The sequence below is a fragment of the Crotalus tigris genome, unplaced genomic scaffold, assembly GCF_016545835.1.
Source record: "Crotalus tigris isolate CLP2741 ecotype Arizona unplaced genomic scaffold, ASM1654583v1 scf7180000018636.906410, whole genome shotgun sequence".
Classification (NCBI taxonomy): domain Eukaryota; kingdom Metazoa; phylum Chordata; class Lepidosauria; order Squamata; family Viperidae; genus Crotalus; species Crotalus tigris.
Window position 1 is genome coordinate 235,158 of NW_024097116.1, and position 6,000 is coordinate 241,157.

A 6,000-nucleotide genomic window follows, 5' to 3' on the forward strand; every position below is an offset into this window, starting at 1 on the left:
TGTCTGGGGAACTGAAGGGGGAGAACAAAATCCTCAAACCCTCGCAGGGGGAAAAAATGGTGTTTCAAACCCTAAGGGGGGGGCAACAACAACAACCCTTTCCTTGGCAGACGGTGCCTAATCGTAACCTTGTTGAAGTTCCGTAGTCGGGGATCCGATAAAGGAGACTCAGATGAACCCAGCTTCGTGATCTACTCTACACGTTAACCCTCTCGGACAGATATCTGCCTGGGTTATTGATTGTATTGTGTTGTGCTCGTTAGGGTTTCCTCCTAGGTTTAAAGAACGGCAGCAAAGACTTAAACTTGAAGCGATTCTTGAGAGATGTTGGCTTTGCCAACTCTCCCGCCCCCCGCCTCCCCCACGCCGCTTCTTCCTTAGCGAGGAATAAAGGGGACGGGTTTGGGGTGGCGTGGAGGGGAAAGGGAGGGCAGGAAGCAGTGATGTAACCGGGAGATGGAGGTTGGTCCTCGTTTCTAGCAAAGGATTCCTGTGCTAATTAAAATAAACAAGCGGAGAGCTGTACAAAATAGGGGGCAGGAGCAAGTAGGAGAGAGAGCCTTCCTCTCCTCTTTTCCCTCCCTCCCTCCCTCCCTCCCCTCCCCCCCGTTACTACACCTCCACATTAAGTTGATGCCAATTTTTAATCCCTTTCCAGCTTTTTTCTTTCTTTTTTGTTTACAGTTTTATCATTATCGTACCATATTCCGAGCCGTCAAAAAGAAAATAAAACACAGAATAGAAAGGCAGCGTCCTACCTGGAAGTGTCAGTCCGCAGTCAGCTATCGGGTATTAAGATTGCCCTGTCGGCAAAAGGAGACGGCAGAGCCACGACCATGATTGGAAACTACTGATGAATGAAAATGACAAATCTCTGTCTCTCTCTTTCTCTTTCTCTCGCTCGCTCGCTCTCCCCCACCGCACTTTCCCCTCCAATAGAGGGATCGAAGGGAGGGATCGAGGGATGCCTTAGGGGGGGGTCTATCCTTCAGTTTGCCAGGGCTGAGGTGTGAGTGAGCTTCTTGACGGAAGTATCTCAGCTTCGATTTCTGGCTGTTGTCTTTTTGGATGGAAAGTGTGCATGCGTTATAAGAAAACTAGGGGAAAGCGTTGCGGGGTGTCAAAAGCGAGCCACACCTCTCGCTCGCTGCCGTCAGTCTAATGCGAGCTGGTCTATTGATGAGCGGAGGAGACCTCGCCGGCCAACTAAAGCGCAACTTATTTGTGGGATCCTTCGCCTACACATGCACACCCAGCAGACCTACAACGCTTCCCATTTACAGCCGAGGCCCTCCCGAGATGCGTGAAGTTAGTGGTGGCTTTTTCTTTAGGGCTGCAGACACAACTGGTTGCGGCAAAACAATAGGGATGAAATGCCTATTGTTAGAAAACCGTTAAAAAAAAAAGCGAAGGGATTTTCCTCTTGATAGAGACCCGTAAAACGCGATGGATTTATCCAGCATTAAACCACACAGGTGGAAACCCAAGGCTTTCTGCCGGGCGTTGGAGAAGATGGACTGCACAAAACCCGGTGAATGGATTGGTTAGTTTGTGATAGCCCCAGTCCGTTCTTCCTTACCAATCTTGCAACGACTGCATCCTTATTTCAAGGCAACAATCCTAGACACCTACCTAGGAGTCAGTCCAACTGACTTCCTTCTGCGTAGGCCGTGTAAAAGATCGCGCTGCATGGGCGCTAATTTGAAACGTCGATTCTACACAGATGCACAGGACTGAAATAAGTACAAATTTCAAAGCAACATGCTTCCCATTTGGTATTGGTTTGAAAAATACAGGCTTTCTGCCCGAACATGATTGGAGAGGGCAGGGGTGGTGGTGGATAAATGATTAATACTGAGGGGAGATAACTCCCAAGTGAATATGGGAGAGATTTCATTCAAAAATGTTCTATGTTTGCAGTTTCGTTTTTTTAAAAAAAAATCCATTTATATTGCGGTTTTCCTCAAGCAGCTTGTTCAGATTTGCGGGGGGGGGGAATTAAAAAGTAGACAATGTATTCATGGGGGTTGGAGAGAAGCTCCCTTCTGGTTTTATTGGGAGAAGAAAAGATGAAGCCCATTTCTTGGGAAACTTGTCAATATAATTAAGTGACTTCTTTATATTCAACCTTCCTAAACCTGCATTTTAGATATTCTTGTTGTTTGCAGCCACCTTACTTTATCAATGTCCAAAACAAAAGGCAAGGTGTAGTCTTGACCTAGCACTGCGGTGTCTCATTAAATCTTAAAGGGGCAGAATGGGGGGGTCTCAACTTTCTGTGCGGCATTTATAGATCTGATGACATGAAAAACCTCCAAGGCAGGGTAAGAAATGGAACGATAGAGTCATTCTGAACAGCTCGCTCCTTCAACCCAAATAAACGCTAAATGCCATCTACCTGATTATATAGAGAGAGCAACGATTTGGTTACCAAAGTGTTTGGTGTATGCCAAATAAAACAAAAAAGACCTTAGTCCCCGCCTCCCGCTATTCCTCCAAAATCTCATTTTATCTTCTCCCCACCAGCCCCCAATTTATTTGTACTCTTGGTCACTGAGAGCAAATCCATACAGACCGAGAAGATGGGGAAAACGCTAGTACCATTTGCAAGCACCCAGCATTTGTGTTCCACAGAAAAATGTATGCACACACCATCAGACACCGAGCAAAAATAAGGCCACCTTAAGCATTTTGAGATTGTTGCTCTTCTTCTTAGTCAGGATACCTAAAGAATAAGGTCAGATTCTCTCCCCCTCCTCTCAGCGCACCCATCACCTGGCGCCTGATGAATTCGACCCACTAGCCAGAATAAGGCGGTGGACTGGCGGGTTGTACTACTCCAGTCCGCTCCCAGGTGGGGAAGGGAATACCATCTCTTAAATAAGTTCCCAAAATTTAAAAACCAGAAAATAAAATAAATGGCTCCACCCAACATCGTCCCCTTTCCGGGGTGCATTACGTTAAGCTTCACAAATCTCTGCTTTAGATAACAGAGGGGACCAATAGAAAAGAGAGGTGTCGGGGAGAAGAGGACATTCTCAAACACAACCCCTCACCTGCAGTCTGAAATGGTACGGTCCCAGAGTGTACCACCTTAAACCTAGCGTTTCCCCACGCTACTGCTCTCCTACGTCTCCTTCGTCACATGGTGTCCTCAAACTCCCGTTGGAGCCCCGAGCAGTCCCCTGGGAGGTGACGCCTCGATTGTGTTCTCTTTTCCCCCTTTCTCGTTTCTTTGTGGGAACCAGCTCCCCACCCCCCTCTGGTGTTCCTTAACTCTTTTAAAAATAAAAGGAAGAAGATTATAATGATGTTATGCCCCATATTTACAACACTTTATTATTGGCTTTTTAAATAGATTAAAAACCTTTCGGGGAGGAAGTCTTATTTTACACACACACACACACACACACACACACACACACACACACTCTCATATGGAAATAATAAACCACCTTCCTGTTACTAAATGCCTATCCCAGTTTACATTTAACAAGCTAATAGCTTGAGATCAATGTCTAAGATAAAATTGGCATTAGAGGGGAAGCAGTAATCTATTTCTTCTTGTTTCTTCTCTGATTGGTATTGTTAAGGAGAAAAGATTGGGCTGCAGCCTGGGACAGTGAAGGAGTGAGATTACAGATTTCATGCAGCAAGTTTTTACGTTTTCTCAGCCTGAATAGATAGACGGAGCTTAGAGAAATAGGGAAAGCATTGAAAAGGGAACAATGGAAGTAGATGTCTTCTATCAGATAAAAGTGGAGCAGTTGCTGAAAGCCATACAAGGTTATGTGATATGTACCTCTTGGGACTTTCAAATAAAAAAAAAATCACAAGGGCATTTGGGCTGTTTACAGTTCCAAGAAGAACCTTAAACTTTATTTCAGAAAGAACCTTTTCTTGGAGCTCTCCAGACAGAGAAATCTTTGTGCATGCCTCTCCCCTTTCGAGGTCACATTCATTGCAATGGTTAGCCTAGGCCAAAGAAAGCAGAAAACCCATCAGTGCTGGTAGTGCTTTAAGAGTAATCAACCTTTCTCCTTTCTCCGTGGCAGCTTTGGGTGGAAAGCAGTGGATTGTCACAATAGTATTTCCACACTTGGAGACTTTATATGGTTGTTGCTACGAAGCATCAGATTAGAAAGACAGGCTTTGTCTCATTATTGAATTAAATTGAAGAGTAAGACAATGAATAGAATAGAATAACAGAGTTGGAAGGAACCTTGGAGGTCTTCTAGTCCAACCACCTGCTTAGGCGGGGAAACCCTATACCAGGGGTGTCAAACTCAATTTCATTGAGGGCCGTATCAATGCGGTTGCCCTGGGGGGGTGTGGCCTACTGGGTGGGCATGGCCAACTCTACATTGTTCGCATCAAGGGTGCCTGTGGGGGCCTGGGCAGGAGTGAGACAGATCTGAGGGTCTCTGGCAGAAGGGGGTGGGACGGGGCAAGTGCCAAGGCATGGTCCATTTCTTCATTCCTCACAAAGGGTAACACCTTTGTGGGTTTTCTCGAGCCCAGCGGTCTCCCATGGGTGTTGAAGAACAGACACGTACACGTGGTTTCCTCGGGATGGGAGCCTCGAACAAAGACGAAGCATCCCTTTTATTGTGTTATCAGAAGGCGGGTTTATAGGCACCTGGTGACCACCTTACACCAACCACATTTGTTATGACACAGCATATTAGCATATTACACGTGCTAACTTTGTTTTGCACACGCTACTATACAGCTGTTACACACGGCACCAACAAAATCTTTTTTACTTCTGACTTCCTCATACCTTGGCCTACTGCAGCTGATGACTCAGCCTAACAGGCCAGATAATCAATAATTCCAACACACCTCCCCGGCATGCACCCAGGGGGTGGGGCTGATACAGCAGGGGCTAGTTCCTCACTGTTTCCAGACGGCCTTGTGGAGCTAAGATTGAATGCGTTTCAGCATAAATGGCCACCACAAAATTGTACATTGGCTCCCAGCCGGCCTGGGCCAGGTCCAAGGCAGCGCGGGGGTTCCCTCCCTGTTTCCAGGATGGCTTCGTGGGCCACATGAAACCACTTCGAGGGCCGCATCTGGCTCCCCCCCCCCCGCCTTGTGTTTGACATGTTTGCCCTATACCATTTCAGACAAATGGTTGTCGAATCTCTTCTTAAAAACTTCCAGTGTTGGAGCATTCACAGCTTCTGGAGGCAAGTTGTTCCACTGACTAATTATTCTAACTGTCAGGAAATTTCTTCTTAGTTCTAGGTTGCTTCTCTCCTTGATTAGTTTCCATCCATTGCTTCTTGCCTTGCCTTTAGGTGCTTTGGAGAATAGCTCCAATGAATATCTTCATTAAACTAGACATACCCAATTCCAGCAACCGTTCCTTATATGTTTTAGCCTCCAGTCCCCTAATCATTTTTGTTGCTCTTCTCCTTACTCTTTCTAGAGTCTCAATATCTTTTTTACATCATGGTGACCAAAACTAGTATTCCAAGTTGGCCTTACTAAGGCATTATAAAGTGGCATTAACACTTCACATGATCTTGATTTGTTGTTATGGTTTGTTGTTATGCCACCACATTATGTCTGACGCTTTGAGACTCCATGGACCACGGCATGCCAAGTCCCCATGCCCTCGACTGTGTCCTGGAACTTGGCCAAACTCATGTTCATTGCACCAATGACACTGTCTAATCATCTTATCCTCTGCCATCCCCTTCTTGTTTTGCCTTCAATCTTTCCTAACACTAGGGTCTCTTCCAATGAGAAACAACTGTGGGTAGATGCAGCTGATCATGTCTGGAGCCAAGTGCCACTGGTAGTACAAACTGCAATACTGGATAGCTTGTGTCACATTCCAAGTGTTAGATCTCAATCTGCCATATATTCATTTGTTCCAACAGATCTATGATATTGCTTCTTTGAGAAATGCATACAGCCTTCTAGGATCTGGATCTCCTGGGTTTCATTCACAAGTATGCTTAGGACTGGGTTCATAGGCTGAATATTTGC

General features: G+C 45.8%; 1 protein-coding gene across 2 annotated transcripts in view; it reads right to left on the reverse strand.

Moving 5' to 3' along the window:
- LHX9 (LIM homeobox 9) overlaps nucleotides 1-1,312 on the reverse strand; it is a 46,726-nt gene extending 45,414 nt beyond the window's left edge. For both annotated transcript variants that reach the window (XM_039355199.1, XM_039355198.1), the window contains exon 1: nucleotides 759-1,312. The gene's annotated coding sequence lies outside the window, so the exon portion shown is untranslated. The remainder of the gene's footprint in view (nucleotides 1-758) is intronic.
- Between the last annotated feature and the right edge of the window lie 4,688 nt (nucleotides 1,313-6,000).